General features: G+C 36.3%; 1 pseudogene; it reads right to left on the reverse strand.

Moving 5' to 3' along the window:
- Positions 1 to 617: 617 nt before the first annotated feature.
- LOC116304652 (uncharacterized) lies at positions 618 to 2,974 on the reverse strand (annotated as a pseudogene).
- Between the last annotated feature and the right edge of the window lie 2,311 nt (positions 2,975 to 5,285).

Below are 5,285 nucleotides of genomic sequence, written 5' to 3' on the forward strand. Positions count from 1 at the left end.
TGCATAATGTTTGGGCACTAAAAGCAGAGCCAGTTGTATTGAATATTTTCGTCGCTATTTCATTCAATTGCATTTCAGGACGTTCTAGAAGACACTCCATGACGATATACTCTTCATGCGGAAAAAGTGTTCCTGTTTGAAGAGGTCGACCGACGGGCCAAGGATTAATGTCTCCACTAGTGTAGAATGTCGCACACGTCCGTTTGACCGTTTCAGGACTTACAAACAGATTAGCAGCTATCTCCTGGTATGTTTTTGCATAAAACAAATGTTGGTATACCAATTTTCCTTTCAGATTCAGTTTTCAATACTGTAATTTACTTTTGCATCAGTATGCTAATTAAAAAATCCACGCGCATAAAACTGAATATTTAATGAGACACGTGACATTTATTGTCCTATAAACCTCTTTTCACTTGGACAACGTTTTTGGGATCGACTGTAAGTCAATTACGTCATCAAAATAAAATTTCTACAAGATCCGTATTTGCGAATGTGCGAAACTGAGCGAGCGAGGTAAACAGACACAGAATTGTGAATTTCATTCTCGTACAAATTTATCAATAAATTGTTATGGAATTGAATACATACGACGTTAGATTTGATCCCACTTTGGTTTATGTTTCTTTTCCTGACTCTGCCTTGAAGTAGCCTACAATTCTGGACAAGATACGGGAAGTTTTGGTGACTCGAGGAGCTTTGCTTGTTGAAGCCGATGGCGGGAGAACCAGGGAATTTCCATCAAACCTTGTGAACACATTTTTCAAGTCCTGGTAAGACAGCCCAGCCATAGCTATTTTCTCACACATGCTCTTGGTTACAGGATAGTCCTTTTCTTTTTCATGGTAGAGTTTGCCTTTGAATGTTTGAAGAAGTTCGTGGCGGTGATCAAGGTACTTGGTATCGTTTTTCACGTGTTCGACTGACAGCATGTTTCCGACCAATATTTCATTAGAAAAGTTCACAGAAGAGTCAAAGACTATTTTTCTCAAGGCCTTAACGTCTTCGAGTGCATCGTGAGCATCATATGTTTCTTGAAAAAGTGTTTGATAAATAGAAGCTTGATTGCATTTTGACATGGAGCCATCTCCTAGTCGAAGTGCTGTATGTTTTGATTGTATGAGTTTCTTCAGAATTGGAAGAGTGTCATTAAAGAAGACATTGAGAGAGGATAGCTTATCAGAGAACTGTTGTTTGCCTTGTCGAAGAAGAGTTGGGGCGTCAAAAACTTGTGAGTTGTGACCAATCATTATTGTGTAAACTTTGTCTGTAATGTCATTCATTCCAAGTGTTTTAATATTTCTGACTATCTGTTGGAGAAAATCTACGAAATCTGCCAGTGCCTTTTCTAAAGATACAGATACAACAGGCTCGTTTTCCTTAAACAAAATTCGCTGACCATTTAATACTCGGACGCTTAGACCATTTACTCTTGTAGCATAAATGTCAATATCATTTGATGGTAAAATGTAAGTGTTAAAACTATTTGATCCCAACTGATCAATGGCTGACAGTTGACAAATTTCTGCTCTTTTTCCTGTTGTGTTTGTTTCTATGTCGTATATTATGAAGTTGCATATGTTGTTTTTGTTATGAGAATTTTGGAGAAATGGGTCTTTGTGTGTACTTAGGAATATGGGTCTCAATTTCCTTTAATTGTTCTTTGGAGATAGTTTCATTAGTAATGTAATAAGGCAATGTTAATTCTGTTGACTTGTTGATGTCAAGGTTAAGACCTACATTGCTCTTATAAGTGTGGCCTTCTTTAGATTGTTTCCTTGCATCTGAGTTAACTTTCTGTTTATGTAGAATTGAACGGCGATGTTTAACATGCAAAGAAGATTTTCTCAGTTTATCATTGGCAGATTTGTTATTCATTTTGTCATTGTGAGAAATGCAGTGTTTTCCAGGTTCTATGTTAAGGCTTTGAAGAGTATGGCTTATGTACTGGTATCCTAAGTTTACTTGTGAAATACCACGGGCAATTCTAAAATCATTGCTTTCACTCCCTCCATAATATCTTATTTTAGGGTTTTTTGATCCAATGACACTATTTAGGGATTCATTCCTTTGTGAGTTGGCTGCTGGTGATAATTTTTGAATGACAAGATCTGTGCAGTATTCATCAAATATCCGTGCTAATGCTGTTTTTAGTTCTTCTCCATAAAGATCTTTACCGTATGGCAGATCAGAATGCTTATAATTATCATCATTTTGTGCTCTACACCACAACTCACTGCAGAGATGGTGTTTGCCAAAGGCATGTGGCACTATACTTAACAAGGAATTTTTTAGTTTGTCAGGATTTCCTTTATTTTGGGATACTGAATAGCTGAAGCATTTGACCAAGTAGTTTATTACTTTTTGAGAGAGTAGTGGATGAGTTTGTAAATTTACCTCGTTGACTCAAGTTCATTAATCTGGTTGTGAGTGACCGTTTTGCGTGTACCGTGTCAGTCCATTTCTCAACAGGGTAAGGAACTTTTTCTTTTATATGGGCAGCTGTAGTAGAGTCTTCATCTCCAGTATATACAGAGAACTTAACTTTGGATTTTAAGGCTTTAGTAAACAGGTGAACAGCTGCTGCTGGTTCCATTGCTTTCGAGGAGCCAAAATGATTTTTTCGACAGTCATGTTTTTTAGCTTTACTTCCATTCTTTTTTGCATATGTACAATGTCTACGTGTTTTTGTTCTAGTTGTAAAATCAAGAATCTTGCCACTTGACAAGCTCATTACAGCCCCCTGACCTGTTGACGAATTGTGACCCTTTCCTCTTTTTTGCCAACCCATATCGTATGAAACTTTTGTATTTATACAGCCTTCCGAATCCTCTTTTTCACCATTTTGTATGGCAGTGTTCCTCTCATCCAAAAGGGAATTTGTACAACTTTGTTTAGCTATTTTCTCTACCGCTTGACCAATTTCTCTCTCTCTCTTTTTAAATGTGACTCGATTCATTGTTGGAATATTCATTGTTGAAAGCAAATTTTTCAAATGTGTTTCATTAATTCCACTGTGCAAACTTCCAAGTACAGTTCGTGAATTTATGTCATATGTAAGTGGGCCTCTCTGCCCAGATCTATGTTCTCCTGATGATTTTACAATGTTGTCATTACCACAAACCTTGCAAGTTACTGTAAACACAGATGCCAAACCATATTTTTTTTCTCCGCTTATGTTGCAGAGTGACAAATTTTCTATAAAAAGAATTTTAGAATGAGTTTATTATAGACTAAAGTACAAATAAGATAGCCATTCAAAACATATTTTATCCTGGTTTCTTGGTACACATTTACTATATCTAGTAATATATAATCATCTCATTGTGTTGATATTTATCATATTCTCTTATTCATAACAACATTATTTTCTTTATATTTCATCCATAGTTTTTTTTTTTGCATTTGTACTGTTTTGAGTAAAATATTTTTAATCTTGTCTTTATACTTTTATTGTTTGAACTTTTTCTTCTTTTTCTTGTCAAAACAATAACACTGGTTTGTGTGGTTAGCTAATCATGCAGTTTTGATAAACTGACCTTTTTTTAAGTCAATTCATTTACAAAAACATGAAATTAATTTGATCTGCCTTACCTGAGTTACAATGATGGCATTTTTGTAAATCATTAATAAGGACTTCCATGTCTATAACCCTTGATCCATGTAGTTGTTTCTATTGAATTAAGTAATTAATTAATTTTCTGCCCGCCTCGATAGCTGCATCCCCAAATCTCAATGTTTTTAAGAGTGGGGTTTGCACTCTCAAACACTAACCTGTCTGACATATCCAAGCATTATTATAAGCCTCGAAGAGAGGGTTTGCTTACATTATATTAAAATAATGTAAATGTCTTGGTAATACTTTAGAATATTTCTCTTTTTTCTTATTTAGCTACAACACAATATAGACCAAATACACTCCAGCGATCCATCCAGAGTCCATTCCAGTCATTCCATTGTTTGTTTACGCCGTGGACACAAAAATCAGTAAATATCCCCCTAAATATCTCTATGATAGTCATCTGAAATACGGAAATCAATTTTGAAAAACTTCATCTTACCAGACTAGAACGAGTTTCTCTCTTTGGCAAGGAGCATTGGTCTGTGTTTGAATCATTTTCCGAGTCGGAGAAAGTTAACTTTCTCCTAGTCCACTCTCGTAGTCCTCGCATTTTCCCGGTGTTTTCAGGGTTGTTTTTCTTCCTTTTTGAAGAGGAAAATCGACCACGTTGGTCACGGCCCACCAGCAGCTTATCTTCTGGCGTTTCTTCAGAGGAATGACCATTTGTGCCAGCCAATACAAACCCACCGACCATCCATGATATTGCTGAATTTCTCGCGGAATTGCCACTCTCAGGCTCATCGATAATGCACGAAATATTAAAATTGAACTTGTTTTGAGCTTCACTTGAGTCGTTAAAAGGCACTGATGTAATTGTTTGGACATTTTTTTGGATTATTTGCAGTGTTCTTTTATTCCAGCATGTTTTGAAAAGTAATTTTACGACATTTTTGAAACTGCTTGGCGCACCGCCATCTTTATTTTGTTTTTCGTGGCTTTAAAAGCTCGCGCCATCATAAAACTCGTTCCCATTTCCCTCGCGGTAAAAATTAACTATATGGAGCTACCTTAAACCAATGAAGTGATGGGACATGTTCGTCTATTGTCAAATACATCTCTGCTAATGTTAGTAAAAATGGCCCAAGTGGTTTATAGACACCAATACGTTCAAAGGGCAAAGAGCCTTCAATATGTATACTTGAAATAAACTTCATCAGCTTTTTATAGGGAGTTATTTTGGGGATTAAATCTTCAAATTTTTTGCCATTAACCTTGCCATTTGTAACAGTTCCTGCATTCCTGATGCTTGTATAGTTTCTTTTGCTTATGAGTCCCTTCTCATATAAAACTCTAAGGCTGCGTATTTTGTTTGCTTCACTACTCTCATACTCCTTTTTGCGGTTAAGACACATGCTAGATAAAACCTTGTCCTGGATTATGTTTGATTCAGTCAAATATTCTCCAATTCTTTCAGGAGATGCTGTATACATAAGGGTAGAAAACATACCATCACAAATGGGTGCATTATTATCTTTGTCTGTCTGACTAGAACAGTGAATTGGTCTCAAAGCTTCCAGTGTGGCATTTCTTCGCCTTAAAAACTGTGCTGGTGACAGTGCTAATTTATCAGAAGTTGAATCACTCAACCTACTTTCAATAACTGGTGGATGTTGTTTAGCAGGTGCTTTATGTTCAACATTGCTGGCCAGCTCTCCAGCCTATG

This window comes from Actinia tenebrosa, unplaced genomic scaffold (genome assembly GCF_029948245.1).
Source record: "Actinia tenebrosa isolate PJP-AT-01 unplaced genomic scaffold, QUT_ActTen_1.0 PGA_scaffold12__29_contigs__length_12842862, whole genome shotgun sequence".
Classification (NCBI taxonomy): domain Eukaryota; kingdom Metazoa; phylum Cnidaria; class Anthozoa; order Actiniaria; family Actiniidae; genus Actinia; species Actinia tenebrosa.